The 18,331-nt window shown below is 36.8% G+C and overlaps 1 protein-coding gene across 8 annotated transcripts in view; it reads right to left on the bottom strand.

Moving 5' to 3' along the window:
- The window catches only part of GALK2 (galactokinase 2), a 136,799-nt gene that overhangs the window by 80,234 nt on the left and 38,234 nt on the right, over window positions 1-18,331 (bottom strand). The window lies entirely within an intron of this gene.

The raw sequence follows: 18,331 nt of genomic DNA, 5'->3' as shown, positions 1-18,331 counted from the left end.
AAATGTTCCATAAATATACTATTTTTCTAGTCTTACTCCTAGCATTTTCATCCAGGTTTTCACCCCAACCTCTAGCTTTTATAATCATCAAAGGACTCAGAATAATTAAGTTGCAAAAAAGTCACAACAGTCTTGCTAAAATGCATCCCAACTCTGAAACAGTAAAACTTATAAATTGCTCAATGTGTTTTTAAGAGAGTGAACTACTAAAAATTTAATAGGGTAAAAATACTCAAAAAAGAAAATAAAAATTATGTCTATAAAGACTAACTCTAAAAATCAAATTTGAGAAATAGGAAAACTTGATAAATGAAACTTTCTTATGAGTTTTCATTAAATTTTTCAAAGATACAAAATTAACCACAATCACTTCAAGGGGTGTGGGTATTTGCAAATTAGGTCAATGCACTTAGTTTTAATGGCAGGAAATACACAGTGCAACTTTGAAATGCTTCACAATGATTTATGGTGTATCTGAATCTTTCCTGAGAGCCATGGGAAACTGGATTTCACTCTCAGTTCTCACCCTCACTTTTTTGTTTTTCCTTCCTTTTTATTTTCCTTTTTCACTTATTCATTTATTTTAATTAAAACTAAGAGCATCTACCCAGAAGTAAAAATGTGTGTGGTCAATCAGGAGCTTGGTTACCCCAGTATCTCCATCTAGTGGGCACTGAAATTATCAAGTTTATTTTATCCAACAAATTCCCAATTGGCAAGTCTATTAAGCAAAGTAATTGTGAGAAAGAGAAAAAGGAAATGCAGCAGGTATTTTCATGGGGATAGAAACATCAATCAGCAATACCAGGAGTGTCATGTTATATCATTCCACTATAACAAGTACCTTAACCCACAGTGTTCCAATATTGCTAGGATTTGAATAGAGCTTTCCAGTGTTTTTTTTTTTTTCCAATAATGATTTGTTACTAAACTCTAGAATCTTAAAAAATCCACTAGAAGATTTGGATCATATAAGCATGAGTTTCATTATTATTAGGCAACTCTTCAAAAGATCAGTCTTAAGAATTGATTTACCTCTTAGATCACAGAATCTTAGTGCTAAAGGGTCCTCAAAGATTTAGGGGTCTAAATTCACTTATTTTGCCAGTGAGAAAACTGAGACCCAGAGACAGAGACTTTTAGTTATAAAACTGGAGAGTAGCAGCAGCCAGAATCAGACCCAGGTCTGTTTTTTAGTCCCATACTCTCAGAGTAAACATAAATGCATTCTCCTAGGAGAAGGTACTGCTTTCTTTGGAACAAAGTAGTCATGTTATGTTTTTCTTTAACTCATTCAAATATAATACTAATAACTGGGGAAAATGGCTATTTAGCAGATGATGGTAGTGATAATAATTCACGAATTTAATCCAATCCAATTAATTGCCTTCTTTATGCCACAACTTCAGGGAGAAAAATTTTTAAGGTTTACTTTTTGCCAGACTGGGTACACTTCTTTTATTCTTAACAGATTTATATGTCCTTCAATACTAAAAAGGCATCTCCATTTGTCAATTACCAGTGCCTCACCCAAGCCCTAGAAGGGCTGAATGAACCTGGGTTCATCCACCCAATGACCATGCCCTCCAAACAATATTGTTGTATTGTTGCTGCTGTTGTTGTTGTTTGGTGTTTTTAGACCTTACAGGGAAGTAAAGGCAACATTAACATGTTATAAAAGTAAAAATCTGCCATATCTTTTTGATATACCATAAAGTGTCAAGTAAATAATCCTGTAGCTAGGCTCCAAGAAGTCTCTGAGAGAGAGGTAGGACTATGGTCTAAGAGGCTGGCAGTCAGACCTTATTTTATAGAGTTAAGTGGCCTGGCATATGGATCATTGTAAAGTTCTTTGAATTTCTCTAAGTGCTAAACAGATGCTAAGTTGCATTATTCATGATTCAAAAGTACATATCTTACTATTAGGAAAATATTCCTACTTACAATACAAATCAGTAACAATTTTAGTTCCCTTGAGTAAGCTTCTAAAGATACAAGGTCAAACATATGATAGACCAGAGCCCTGGGGTTCATTTAATGAAGCACGTGGCTTATTCCTGAGAAACTGTAAAAAATCCCTGAGTCTGTCAGCCTATTTTGTGTCCAAGTGCTTTATTTTAAAATGAAATTAAAGGGTGTAGAGTATTTTCAACTCAAGGAAGATAAAATTGAATGTACATACAATGATCTCATCCTATGTGCCTGTTTAAATATGACTACAGTGACTTTTGCCCCAGAATTATTAGTTTAAAAGAAGTCAAACAGAAAACTAGTTTGAAAAGGGATGGATATGTACAACATACAATATATTAATGCTTAATATATAGAGAGAGAGTTCTTATGGAATAATAAGAAGATGATTAATGAATACTCCAGGAGAAAATGAGCTGAGTAGACATACAACAGAGTCAAAAAAAAAAATGCAAGTGACGAATAAAAGACATGGAAATGTTATTTAATCCATCTAATAATCAAAGATATACCCATGACAGCATTTATCAGACTGGGAAAAAAAATTAAAAGATTGATAGAGTGTTAGTAAGGCTGTGGGGAAATGGATTCTCAGGCAATGTTGCTGCATATTACAATTGGCCCTTGAACAACATGGGTTTGAAATGCATGGATCCACTCATACATGGGTATTTTTCAATAGTAAATACTACAGTACTGCATAGTCTGTCCATAGTTGGTTGAATCCATGGATGTGAAGGAAATGGGGATAGGGAGTGTCAATTAGAAATTATATGCAGATTAACCACTGTGTCGTTCAAGAGTCACCTATAGTTGGTAAAATCTTTCTAGAATACAATTTGACAATGAATTTCAAAAGTTAAAGTGATCGGGAACAAGGCAAGGATGTTCCCTCTCATCACTGCTTTTCAACATCCTACTGAAGTCCTAGTGAATGCAGTAAGACAAGAAAAGGAAATGAAAGCTATACAGATTAGGAAGGAAGAAATAAAACTGTCTTAGTTCACAGATGACATGATTATCTAGGTAGAAAATCAAAAAAAAAAAAAAAAACAACCACCCAAAAACTCCTGGAACTAACAAGCAATTACAACAAGGCTGTAAGATACAAGATTAATATACAAAAGTCAATCACTTTCCTATATATCAGCAATGAACAACTAGAATTTGAAATTTAAAACACAATACCATTTACATTAGCGCACCAAAAAAACAATGAAATACTTAACCACAAATTGAATAAAATATGTACAAGATCAATACAAGGAAAACTACAAAACTCTGAAGAACAAAATAAAAGAACTAAATAACTGGAGAGATAGTCCATGTTCATGGATAGGAAGACTCAACATTGCCAAGACATTAGTTCTCCCCAATTTGATCTACAAATTCAATGCAATTCCAGTCAAAATCCCAGTAAGTTAGTTTGCGGTTATTTACAGATTCTAAAGTTTATATGGAGAGGCAAGAGACCGAGAATAGTCAACACAATATTGCAGGAAAGGAATAAAATTGGAGGCCTGACACTATCCAACTTCAAGGCTTACTATAAAGCTACAGTAATTAAGACAATGTGGTATTGGCAAAAGAACAGTCAATTCAATCAGTGGAACACACTAGAGAGCCCAGAAATAGACTCACATAAATATAGTCAAGTGATCTTTTGATAAAGGAGCAAAGCAATATAATGGAGCAAAGATAGTCTTTTCAACGAATGATGCTGGAACAACCAGACATCCATATGCAAAAAAAAATTAATGTAAACACACACCTTATACCTTTACAAAAACTAACTCAAAATGGATCACAGACCTAAATGTACAGCATAAAACTACAAAACTCCTAGAAGATAACATAGGAGAAAACCTAGATGACTTAGGATCTGGCAATGACTTTTTAGATACAACACTAAAAGCACAATCCATGGAAGAAAGAATTAATTACCTGGAGTTTATTAAAATTAAATATTTCTGCTCCACAAAACACAATGTCAAGAGAATAAAAAGAGAAGCCACATACTGGGAGAAAATATTTGCAAAAGAAATATCTGATAAAGGACTATTATACAAAATATACAACAAACTCTTAAAACTCAACAATATGAAACAAATAGTCTGATTAAAAAATAGTCCTTACAGACTCCTCATCAAAGAAGATATACAGATGACAAATAAGCATATGAAAAGATGCTCCACGTCACATATCATTGGGGAAATGCAAATTAAAACACCAATGAAATACCTATATACAGCTATTAAAAAGGCCAAAATCCAGAATTCCAAATGCTGGCAAGGTTGTGGAGCGACAGGAACACTCATTCATTGATGGTGAAAATGCAAAGTGGTACAGCAACTTTGCAAGACAGTTTGGCCGTTTCTTTCAAAATTAAACATACTCTTAACATACATTCCAGCAATTGCACTCTTTGCAATTTACCCAAAGGAGTTAAAAACTTATATCTACACAAAAATTGGCACATGGATTTTATAGGAGCTTTATTCATAACTGACAAAACTTGGAAGCAACCATGATGTCCTTCAGTAGGTAAAGGGATAAACTGTGTCTATCTACTAACAGACAATGGACTATTACTCAGCACTAAAAAGAAATGAGTTATCAAGATATGAAAAGACATGGAGGAAACTTAAATGCATATCACTAAATGAAAGAAGCCAATCAAAAAAGGTTACATACTCTATGATTGTAACTGTATGACATTCTGGAAAGGACAAAACTATGGAGACAGTAAAAAAGATCAACTGTCACCAGGAATTAGGGAGGAGAGAGGGAGGAACAGGCAGAACATAGAGGATTTTTAGGGCTATGAAACTACTCTGTATGATGGTAGATACATGTCATTATATAAATTTGTCCAAACCCATAGACTGTACAACATCAAGAGTGAACCATAATATAAAAGGGGATTATAATGTGTCAATGTAGGTTCATCAGTTGTAACTAATGTACCTCTGGTGAAGGATGTTGATAATGAGAGAGGCTATGCATGTGTGGAGGCAAGGGGTATATGGAAAATCTCTGTACCTTCTAGTCAATTTTGCTGTGAAGCCAAAACTGCTCTAAAAAATAAAGTTTATTTATTATTAAAATGAGAATGTCTTTAACCCAATAATTCTATGTCCTAGGATTTATGCTAACGAAAGAACTGATCAAGTGTGAAAAAAAATTGTGTGCATGAATATGCATCAGAGCTTTTTTATAATAGTGGAAAATTGGAAACAACATAAATTTCCATCATAAAAGTCTAGTTAAATAAATTATAGTATATCCTTGTAAAGAAATATTATTAAGTATTAAAATGTGTCCAATTATAAGGCCAAATGAATTATGGTATACCCATATAATATTAAACAAGAAAGCCATTAAAAAGAATCTACATTAAAAAGATTATGTATGTGCACTGATATGGAATAATTCTCAATTTATATTTTTAAGTAAAAGGAAATATATATATATATTTTTCCCTGTATTTACACACATAAAATGTTCCTATGTATATCACCAAAAGGGAAAACATATGTATAGATTACAGTGGATAGAGTATTTCTGGAGGATTCATAAAAAAATCTTTAACAGTGGCTGGTTCTGAGATTGAAGGAAGTCTTACTTTTTTTTAAAGTATATAAGACACAGAGAAAAGTACATAAAAGTACATAAAAGCATAAAATAAAGCTCAATAATCTGTCACAAAGAGAATGCCCATATAACAGCCAGAAAGGTCAAGAAAGAAGTATTGCCAGCACTCTAGAGAGTCCCTTCATGTCCCCACCTAACCATTTCTCTTCCCCAATTCCCAAAGGTAGCCACCATACTGAATTCTATTTCTAATTTGCTGAAGGTTTTTTTTAATCATGAACAAGTATTAAATTTTATCAAATGCTTTCCTTTATCAAGATTACCACATTCTATTCTGTCACATGGTAAATTACATCAATTTCAGTTAATAAATCAAACTTGAAATTCTTGGAATAAACTCAACTTGGCCATGATATATTATCCTATTATATTACTGGATTAAGTTTGCTAATAATATTGTTTAGAATTGTTTGCATCTAAGCTCATGGGAAAGATTGACCTGTACTTTCCTTTTCTTGTAATGTCCTTGTCAGATTTGGCATCAAGGTAACACATTTGCTTTGATCTCAAGGTTATATTGGCCTTATAAAAGAAGTTGGGAAATGTTCTCTCTTTTCATATTTTTTGGGAGAATTTGTATGTGCTACTTTTGTGTGATGTTCCTATTTTTATGTTAATCCAGTATCCCCAACTAAATTGTAAACGAATTAAATCTAAGGACTATACCTAGGGTTTTCTGTATCCTAAGCATCCAACCCTTCACTTTGGATATAGCAGGATTTGAGAAAATAATCATTATCTTGCCAAAGAGTATAAAATCTGTCAACCTATAGAAAAACATTCAATTCACACTATTAGGCATAAACATGAAAAATTATAATTCACTTCCATCTATTTTAGGACACCAGAAAGATCACAGAATGTTAGGGCTGGACCCGTCTCCAGTGTGCTCCCTATGTCTGCAATACTGATTACATTACACCATAGGTAACAGCATGGCTGAGTGGAAAATGCATCTACTTTGAATCAAATCTACCTGAGCTGGAATCCAGATAACTCCATTCACAAGCAATTTGTCTTCGGTCACATTATATAAATTCTCTGAGCCTCAATATTTTCCTCTGCAAAACTGAAATAATAAAACTTGCTTTACAAAGCAAGGTTAGAGATGATGTATATAAGACATCTAGGTACTTAATGAAAAGGGGGGGGGCATTACTCTCACACAAATTCTAGCACAACTTTAAGTCCATATTTTTCTGTAGCAAGCTCCAAATCTTTGTGTCTTCAGAACATGTCTCAAATAGTCTTCATTAGTTAACCTTTTCCCTTGAGTTACTTTGCGTTTGTCTATAATAGATACAGTTTGTATCTACAGATACAGCTTGTCTCCTTACTGTTCCCGTGACCACCAATACACTTTAAAAAATCTCCATGCAGTTACAAACTCTTCCCTGACTACTAATTTATTTTCCTACCTTACCTATTTTCTTGCTAAACTCTTCCCCTAAATTTTTCCAAAATATCCTAACAGGAAGGTCAGAGAACTGGAAGTATTCGGCAAATGTAACTGATTCACCCCTGTGAATTTAAAGAAACAGCTGCTCTTACTCTCATTTTAGAAACAGAAATTGAGGCATGGGGGTGTTCATCCAAGTTACAGAGCAAATTGGTCACAAAGGGGGACAAGGTCTAGAGAGCTTTTCATTGTCCTGCTTACTCTATCAAATATTAGTCTGGGGGTCAGCCTAGGGTTAAATGTTGATCAACTGGCTACTATCATCTGTATGAAACATAAATGCATGGAAATAGATGACAAACCCCTCTGAATTGGGGGGATTATTTACCCTTGTATTTTTATTGTTTATCTTTTAACTGCATATAATAAAGGTAGAAGGTAAGGGCTATGCACATACGTGGTGTATCAATACACCTGCATTGGTCCAGTTAATTCTTAAAATACTGAATAATGTTTAACTCACTGCTGTGAGTGCAGTGTGCAAGTCAAAGCGTGGAGGCATCAAAACATGGTGACCTAATAATGATAAGAATCTAAGAATCACAACAAAATTTCATAACACAACCAGGCATGCATATGAATTTTCAGCAATAATGGTTTCATTTGAAACCACTCTGGAAACAGTGACCCATATTCCTCCAAACTGCTTCTCCCTAATTAGTCTTGTTTGCCTTCGTTTATGCTAATGGTAAACACGCATTTAGCCTAAGAAAGGAAATGGAAGAAAAACAGAGGTGACCTAAACAACCTCTGTGAAGCAAGGCTTCTAACCTGCAATCAAATAGCTTAGTCACATCATCCAAGTGAAGCCAAATCACTCCAAATCATTCAATGAAAGATTCCATTTCCAATCCTACTCCTAAAAAAGAATATAACCAGAGATACAAACACCATCCCACATAACTGAAAGAGACTTGGTTCTTTTTTATTGAGAATACCATGTGAATGGTCTTATATTCACTAATTAACAATAGTAACTTAAATTTTCAAACATTTTTAAACACAGGCCACCCAGTACTCACTCTAAGCCCTCCTGGTTTTTGTACCAGTGAGGACATGGCTTCAGTCCATGTTCAACACTTAATTAAGAGATTCTTTTCGAAGACTGTACTCTGGATTTACCATCTTCTCACAGAGGCCAGGCTGCTGCAGTTCATTAGCAGTCAACATCTGGCTGGAATGTTTTAAACTACTATTTTCCTTAACCATTATATGGATGAGGTTTTTGTTATTCTAAGCAAACTGAAACAATGTCTTTGCATGGACTTCTAAACATAATAATTAGTGACAGTGCAAATTGTTTTCTGATTTTTCTTATACTGTGTAGCAAAGTGCCATTAAAATCTTTAAATCGTAGTTTAAACCTTTGTATAATTGTGAGAGTCTTTTCATTTTGTAATGTAGACAATGCCTTTACTTTTTAAGCACAAGGTCTCTTTCTGAAGGCCAAGAAATATTTAACTCAAATGTAGCTATATGCAAAGAAAAATTATCTTTAAACTTTCTCAAGGAAACAGGTCTTATAAACTTATAAAATAAAAACTTGGACATATTTGGCACAGAACTTCGGACATTCCAGTTACTCTGCTTCTGAACCTCAATGGTCTCTTGCACAGTATGGATTTCAAACTTCAAAAACCCTCCTCTGAAAATAGTATCAACCCATGTCTACACAATTAATTTGCCCCTGAAATTAAGTTAACTGAATCTGTTCAGGGACTTAAGCAACTAGAAACATCCCTGTAGTCAAATAACTTTTTAAAAGGAATTTCATGAGGCTGCATAAGAATTTCTAGGCCTCAGCTGACACATATTTATAAGTCTGGCTCAGAGAACTGTTATAATGCACTTATGGGTTCACTCTGCCTGAAATGCCCTTGGGCCCCTCCCAGTACTTTGTGTCAAGACACAGCCTTCCTTTCCTTTAAAATTTTTTTAGAACTCACCACTTACTTAAAATCTTCCCCGTTTAACTTTACCAAGGAGCCACTCTTACAACCCTATTTCCCATTTACGTATAAAATATTTCACACCTGGGATGAGATAGATACTTAGTTATTAAGTCTTCCGTTAGTATTCCACTATGTGTATTTATGTTCCATAATGGCACTGACCATTCCTTTTCTTTTCTTTTTCTTTTTTAAAAACTTGTTTCCTCCCTTGCCAGGATAACGTAGTGTGGCGGCCCCAGCTGAAAGAACTGAAATCAATGTAAATCCTATCTTGCTATCCTCAGCTCAGACCCCTCCAAAGGCTTTGTTAGACTTGGAATGAAATCCAAAGAAGACTCTGCACAATGTGGCCTCTAACCACCACTCTCAGCTCACCTTCCACCACTCTGCCCTCTCCCCACCTCACCACATCCCATCCTCACAGGCCTCTGCTATTCCTGGAACGTGACAAGCAGCCTTTCACCTTAGGTCTCTGGCATTTACTGTTCCTTCTGCCTCCCTTCTCTGCCCACTCCCTCAGGTCTCTCTCCAAATGTCTCCTCCTTAGAGAAGATTTCTCCTACCTCCCTATCTAAAATAGCAGTTTCCCCTTTCCACAGCCTGTTTTTCTTCCTAGCTCTAGCAGATATCTTTTTTTTTTTTTTTTTTTTTTTGCGGTACGCAGGCCTCTCACTGTTGTGGCCTCTCCCGTTGCGGAGCACAGGCTCCGGATGCGCAGGCTCAGCGGCCATGGCTCACGGGCCCAGCCGCTCCACGGCATGAAAGCAGGGGCTTGAAAGCAGGGGCTTCGCAGATTTTGTTCACAGTTGGTGCCTAGAACAATACCTGGCATGTGGTAGGTGTTCAATAAATATCACTGAATGGCTGCTTCCAAGATCCCAGCAGAGGGAAGATTTTGTGGGTAGAAGCCAACCAAACACACTTTCCTATCCAAGGCTAGACTTTAGAGTTGCAACCTGTTTCCCAAGCCAGCCAGCTGTCTCTAAGATCTGTAAGAGTAATTTGGTCCTTTCTTCTTGGCCTCCGAGGACAACTCCAAGAACACAGAGAAACAAGACATAAGTCTACAGCAACCTGAATCCTGAACTAGTGAAGTAGGGACATACCTTACAGAATGCCTCCCCAACTAACATTTTGCTGATAGAACATCTCTTGGATTTTGATACTCAGACTGCATAGACTTTATATCTCTCTCAGTACAATACTTTTTGAAAGGTGTTTATTTAAGAAAAATATATACTTATGTCCCCAAACCAAAATACAACTTTTGGGCTGCACCCCACAGGCCTACAAGGCCTGTGCTTGCCCAGATTCAAGACTGAAGAAAGAGCCCAGGGTCAACAACAGAGACATCAACGGTTTAATGGATGGGGGAGCTTACAAGTCCGAAGCAGGGTCCTGGAGCGACACCCTACCGCGTGCAGGGGATGGTGGCAGCAGTCTTCGTTCGGGGGCGGGGCGGGGGGGAGCGGAAGGGGAGAATACAATTTATAGGAAAATTGATGTCAGGTGGGCTCATTAGTCACCAGGGAAACCAGTAGAAGGGCAAGCCCCTCACCACTCCTTTGATAACAACAATCATCAGCTGGGGCGTGGGGCATGTATGTAGGAAGGTCAGTCATGTGCAGGAAGGTCAGTCATGTGGGTTTAGGTGAAGCAGGGACTGGTCGGGCAGGGGACGTACAGAGAACAAGAGAACAGCCATCTTGAGTGGCCTGACCATACAACATTGGTAATAAAATAGTGTGTGCAATACTGGGATACCAGGTGTCCACAGAGAAGACACAGTGCACTACTATGCAAACTTGTTAACAACCATATTAATTGTTTGATGTTCAAGAAAACTGTTTTAAGTATTTTTCATTGTATTTCTGTTACTTATTTAGTGGAACTTTTTACTGTGTTTTTGTAAGACTGTAGGACATTAGAGGTCTGAGTTGAAGAGCAATGCATTATAATTTTTCCTACTTAAAATAATAAGAAATAGGCCTCCACTTAATGATTTTGTGCAGAACATCTAATTTTTGGAATGGATTCCTGCTGTTAAGTGAAAGATGCCTGTATTTTCTCGGATTCTTAGATTCACCCAAAACCCATCAACAAGCCTCTCCCCAGGCCTTTCTGATTTGGTCAAAGTCCAGCAGCTCATCTGTTCTCAATCTCTAACTTTGACTCATTGAATCTCTTCTCATATCTTCATCTTCCAGTTCCCCCAAAGGCAGTCATTCGGGTCATCCACTGCCCCTCTTACCTTTCATTTCATTCACTCCTTCTCTCTATCCTTTTCTTAATATTTACCAAAAGAATATATGCACATAATCTAAAAGATCAAAGGAGCTAAAAGGCTGACATCAACAAAAGCAATCCCTAGCTCTCACCCTCATCCCCAATGCAGTGTGCCAAGAGTCAAACACTTTCAACTAGCTCTTGCTTTAAATTATCAAATAATCTGAGTGAAATACTATCTCCTAGGTATTCCATGTTAAATTTCACCTACTGCCTTCTTATTATGGTAAATGAGAATTTTAACTGTCTTACACTCACCTTTCACCCAACCTTTCTCCACAAATTTATGCTGAAAAAGTTTGGTTAAATCCATATTCAACACATTCAAACGTGTCAGATTTATCAATTCTTTATTTTCCTGATAAGATTTATCAATTCCATTTTTTCCCTCCCTCTTCAGGTTCTAATCTGCACAGTGTTTTCTAAGCTTCTGGGTGTCACGGATGTTATGTTGCGATTTCTCATCACCAGTGTTCTATAAATACCCAACTGCTCTCTGCTGTATTAGATTTCCCATCTCCAAGTTCCCATGTCATCTTCTTTCTTGGTTTACTCCCTAGTTTTGGTGGATTACATGCTGTAGACTTTTAGAGTTTGCATGTTTGAGATTATTTTATTCTATCCTTAAACTTGATCAATTCATTTATTCTAAGCTAAAATTCATTCATATTTTGAAGACATTACTTTGTTGCCTTCTATCTTCCAAAGCTATTTTTAATAAAGTAATTTTCATTCCTGTTCCTTTGATTGTGATCTCTCCCTTCTTTTCTCGTGCCCTCTCAATCAGCTTTTAGTGTTTTCTACTAATATTCAAGTTTCAAAATTCCCAGATGATGTACTTTGGGTTATTTTTCGTTTTTTAAATTAAATTTTTTTCATTTTTCTTTTTCTTTTTTTTTTTTTTGCAGTACGTGGGCCTCTCACTGCTGTGGCCTCTCCCGTTGTGGAGCACAGGCTCTGGACGTGCATGCTCAGCGGCCATGGCTCACGGGCCTAGCCGCTCTGCGGCATGTGGGATCTTCCCAGACCGGGGCACGAACCCGCATCCCCTGCATCAGCAGGCGGACTCTCAACCACTGTGCCACCAAAGCCCTCCTTTTTTTAAATTAAAAAAAATTTTTAACTGAGGTATAATTTGGTTTGTTTTTCTTTCATTATTATGCTGAATACCCAATGAGCACCTTTCAAACTGAGAATACATGTTTTCATTTTGGCAAAATGTTATTCTAAAAAATAATTTTCTGGGAATTCCCTGGCAGTCCAGTAGTTAGGACTTGGCACTTTCACTGCCATGGTCTCGGTTCAATCCCTGGTCAGGGAACTAAGATCCCACAGGCCAAGGCAAAAATAATAACAATAATAATATTATTATTATATAATTAATATAATAATGTTATTATTATTCTAATGACCATTTACTCTGTTTCTCCTTGTATTTTTGGAATTTATCTATAAGTTTTCCTACCTTTCTCTCTCTTACTGTCCATCTCTTTTTTTTCCTACTTTATCAGAATTCTTCCTATCTTTTTACTGAACTTTTTATTTAAGCTATCATTTTTTAATATCCAAAAGTTCTTTCTTATTGTTTGTTCCTTTTTTAAAGCAACATTCTTTTGCAACATTTCCTGTTATCTCTCTGAGGACACCATGACTTCTTTGAAGGATTTTTCTGCTCTCACCATTGTCTGTTTCCTCTGAGTTCCTTTTCTCTTTGTTTACTTCATGTTGGAGGCTTTCTTCCAAAGTCCAACTATCTTTTGATGCCCTATCATCTTTAAGAGTGAGTCACTAAAAAGCTGATTAAAAGCTTTGTAAATGGGCTTCTGATATGGTCATAGGGTAGCTGGAGAATTTTTGTGGAAGGGGGTCACCAAACATCAGTATCTATAGGTCTTTTCTCTAGGATGGTTCAATTTCCTCTGAGAAGGATCTTTCAATATTCCTGGTGGGGTGTGCAGTGGTGAGGCTGCCAGTATGCTAGAGCTGACCAGAGGAAGGGAGTTGCACTTTTCAGATGCAGAATACCCTTTAATCCCCCAGTTTTCAATTCTATTCTGGTCCTGCCTTTCTCAGTGCTCAGTGTCCCCAAGTCCAGATAATCTTTCTTTCTCCAGAAACTCTTGCAAAGATGGGGGGAAAGATCTCTTTATTTAGCCAGCTTAAGAGTGGACTCTGAGGGTCTAACTGCTCCTCATAAAGACTTTCAAATAAATTCCCACCCACCATGTCACCCTGCTTCCTATGATACCCAGTGCCTCTAATTCCTAAGCTTTTCCAGAGAGCTGTGAGTCAGCTTGCTTTCCATCTGCACCTCCCTCCACAGGCACTTGGCTCTGATCTTTCTACTGTGCGAAGTCATGCACCATCCTTCCACCCACTTTCCATCTTTGTATCGTGTGGTTTAGGGTTATTTATGTCTCCTTGATTTATCAAAGATGGAGCTTCTTCTCTTGTTTTCCCTATTGTTTGGGGATGATTTTTTGAGAAAAGAACAATGAATGAGAGGTAAAGAAAGAGAAGATATGTCTTTATTCTGTCATTTTGAAACCAGGAGTCTCTAGCTTTTCTATTTCACAGGTCTTTTATTACATCATACTCTTCTGTCAGTTACATCTTGATTCATAATTTGTCTTCCAGACTTTCTGGGTAACTAGTCATCTTATTTTACTGGTTTCAGTCATGCAACATTTAGTTTATTAGTAAATTAACAAGATCCACATCTATTTATCATATCCCATTTGCAGTAACTGTTGTCTGCAGTTGAATCGGGTACTGAATTTACATATAATTGGGAGGGGATTATTTATCATTTGGAAGGGCATTAGTTACCAATGTCTCGCAGGACAATTTCTTATCAGATAGGTGGGCTATTCTCTGCTTGCCTTCCTTTCCCTCCATTCTCACACTTCTCTGTACTCCAGGAGACTGACTTCTGTGAACTACTCCCCTGGCCCATCACCATTCACTGCTATTCCCACCCATCTCACTCTCCCTACCTCGATGCATTTCTGGCAACATTACTCTATAGCCGCAGCTCCTGAAGTATAATGGCTTCTGGCTTAGAAAGAGAACTCTTCCTAATTGGTTCTCTTGATCCTGGCCACACCTCTGTAAATAGTCTATTAAACTCCTTTCAGTTATACCCTGTGTGCCATTTGTTTCCTATGGAGACACTGACTGATACTGTACATCAGCAAAAAAAACAAAAAAGATTTTGAACTAGCTCATCTCTAAAGTCCCTTGAGTCTCGTGTTCTACGATTTTTATGAGTCAAGTATACAGTTGGCACTTAACTAAAGACTTTGGACAAATTAGGGGCTTCCTTTCAGTCAAGATTCCATCTTACTACAGCAAAGAAACTCTCCAAACAATTATGCTCAGCCCCTAGAAAATATAAGAATTGTCAGTACAACTTAGACTAGCATGGAAAACTAGGATATACATATTGTTCCCTCTAGGCAATGGAGTCAGATAGTTCGGGTAAAGTACGTTTGTTTTTGTTTTTTTAATTTCTAAAAAATTGAGGTATAATTGGCATATATTATATTAGTTTTAGGTGTACAACATAATGATTCAATATTTGTGTATATTATGAAATGAAATCACCACAAGTTTTGTTAATATCCATCACCATACATGGTTATACAATTTTTTTTCTTGTGATGGGAACTTTTAAGTTTTACTCTCTTAGAAACTTTCAAATATGTAATATAGTACTATTAACTATAGTCACCATGCTATACATTACATCCCCATAACTTATTTATTTCATAACTGGAAGTTTGTACCTTTTGACTCCCTTCACCCATTTCGCCCACCCCTCATCCTACACCTCTGGCAACCACTAATCTGTTCTCTGTATCTATGAGCTTGGTTTATTTATTTTTATTTAGATACCACATAAAAGTGAAATCATACAGTATTTGTCTTTCCCTGTCTGGCTTGTTTCACTTAGCATAATGCCCTCAAGTCCCATCCATGTTGTCACAAATGGCAAGATTTCATTCTTTTTATGGCTAAATAATATTCCGTTGTATATATATACACCACATCATCTTTACCCATTCATCCATCAATGCTCATAGGCCATTTCCCTATCTTGGTTGTTGTACAAAAGGTTGCAGTGTACATGGAGATGCATGTATCTTTTTGAGTCAGTATTTTTGTTTTCTTCAAATAAATACAATGCCCAGAATTGGAATTGCTGGACCATATGACAGTTCTATTTTTAATTTTTTTGAGGAACCTCCATACTGTTTTCACAGTGGCTGTACACAAATTTACATTCCCACCAACAGTGTGTAAGGGTTCCCTTTTCTCCACATCCTCACCAACACTTATTATTTCTTATCCTTTTTATCATAGCCTTTCTAACAGATATGAGCTGATACTGCACTGTGGTTTTGATTTGCATTTCCCTGATGGTTAGTGAGGTTGAGTATCTTTTCATGTGCCTTTTGGTCATCTGTATGTCTTCTTGGGGAAACTATCTATTCAGATCCTCTGCCCATTTGTTAATTGGATTATTTGGGTTTTTTGCTATTTAGTTGTATGTGTTCTTTATATATTTTGGATATTGACCCCTCATCAGATATATTATTTACAAATATTTTCTCCATTCAGTAGCTTCCCTTTCCGTTTTGTTGATGGTTTCCTTTGCTGTGCAGAAGGTTTTAAGTTTGATGTCATTCTATTTGTTTTTTGTTTGTTTGTTTTTGTTTTGTTTTGTTTCCTTTTATTGCCTTTGCTTTTGCTGTCAAATCCAAAAAAATCACCACCAAGACCAATGTCAAGGAGATTACCACCTATGTTTTCTTCTGGTTATGGTTTCAGGTCTTACATTCACCTCTTTAATGCATTTTGAGTTAATTTTTGTGTATGGTATAGGACAGTGGTCCAGTTTTGTTCTTCTGCATGTGACATCCAGTTTTTCCAACACCATTTACTGAAGACACTGTCCTTTACCCATTATGTATTCTTGGCTCCTCTGTTGTAAATTAATTGACTGTATATGCATGGGTTTTTTTCTGGGCTCTCTATTCTGTTCCATTGATCTATGTGTCTGTTTTTATATCCAATACATTTGCTATTTTTGACTTTGAAACACAGAGACAGCCAGAATTAATTCCAAAGGTTCAATGTTTCTTTTTCTTTATCTTTTCTTCTTTTCCCTTAAATATTCTACCATCAGAAAGCCAGAAAAATGCAAAAAATAAATCTCACCAATCCTCCCTTTAAAAAGAAATGAATTCCTTGACCTCAGCCCCAACCACAAACACCAGATTATCTCTTTTTCCAGGCATATCTAGACTTCTTGTATCACTGAAATTTTCTACTTTCTCACCTCTCATAAACCCTTCAATCCATTCCTATTTTAAACTGCTTTTGCCAAAGTTTTCTTCAACTTCTTTGATGCTGAAATCAATGGATATTTCTTATCCTCATCTTACTTAACCTCTCAGCAGCATTTGACACCACTGCTACTCCTTTCATGAAATATTCTTTTGTCTTTGCTGTTGCCCATCCTTTCTAGTTTTCCTCCTATCTGATGACTCCTCAGTCTCTTCAGGTAGACATCTCTTCCTCTGTCCATCCCTCAAATGTTCATGCTTGTGGAACTTGTCTTATTCTTCCTTAACTTTGTGCCTACATTCTTCCACTGGATGTTCTCCTCCACTCCTATGGCTTCAAAAATCAATTATAGGGCTTCCCTGGTGGCGCAGTGGTTGAGAGTCTGCCTGCCGATGCAGGGAACGCAGGTTCGTGCCCCGGTCCAGGAGGATCCCACATGCCGCAGAGCGGCTGGGCCCATGAGCCATGGCCGCTGGGCCTGTGCGTCCGGAGCCTGTGCTCCGCGGCGGGAGAGGCCATACAGTGAAAGGCCCGTGTACCGCAAAAAAAAAAAAACAATTATATACTAATGACTCTCAAATGGACCACCTCAAGTCCAAATATTACTCCTGGCTTTCAGAGATATTGTTTGTAACTAAACAGTATAACTCCATCAGTGTGCCCACATACTCCTCATACTCAACATTTTGCCTTCCGCTCAAACCTATTTTTTCATCTATATTCCTTATCCCACTGAAGCACACCAAGCCAGAGACCAGGGTATAATCCTTGACTCTTTGCTGTCCCACATCCAATCAACAATCGAATCCTATTGATTCTGTCTGAGATGTACCTTAAATCTATCATCTAATTCTCTCCCCATTATCACTGCCACTTCCCTAGAAGTGGCATCTCTCTACTGCTAATACAGTTACCCTCAAATCTAAATTTTATAATACAGCCAGGGTGGTCTTTTTAAAATATAGATATGATTGTGTTATCCTCTTCCTGAAAGCTACAATGGTTTTACAAACTGCTATCCAGATAAAGCCCAAATTCCTCAACACTGGTTTACAAGGCCCAGCATCTGGTCTCCTACCCTGTCATTCAAATTTAGCTTCAGCTAAATTGAGCCTCTTATATTTCCTCCAACAAGCCATGATCACTCTTACTCTAGATATTTTCACATGATATTTCCTCCGCCTGAAACATGCCTATCCAATGTTATCAGTGTTATCATGCTGTCAGTATTTCTTGACTAATATCTATTAATCCCTGTCTCAGCTTAGATGTCCTATGTTCTCTAAATGTGGATTAGATCTGCTCCCATAGCACACGACTTATCCACTTATCACACTCTCTTACTGTTGCCTATTGACATGTCTCTATTCCCCTCTTTAGATCATAAGTACTATGAGGGTTAAAACTATACCTATTATATCACCAATGCCTTGAACATTAGCTGGCACAAAGTTGTCACTAGATAAGTAAGGGCTGAATGATGAACAAATGAATAAACAAATAAACCATCGGATTAAACACAGTGCCAGTGGAAGCAGATTTTACATAAGGACTTATTTTCCCTTACTTTCTCTCCTCTCAAAAAACAAATAACAACAAATAAGGTACCCTACCTCCAAATGAGCCATTGCTTACAAAGGACTAATTCCTGTATAGT

This window comes from Stenella coeruleoalba, assembly GCF_951394435.1.
Source record: "Stenella coeruleoalba genome assembly, chromosome: 2".
NCBI classification, from domain to species: domain Eukaryota; kingdom Metazoa; phylum Chordata; class Mammalia; order Artiodactyla; family Delphinidae; genus Stenella; species Stenella coeruleoalba.
This window is presented reverse-complemented; position numbering and strand designations above follow the sequence as displayed.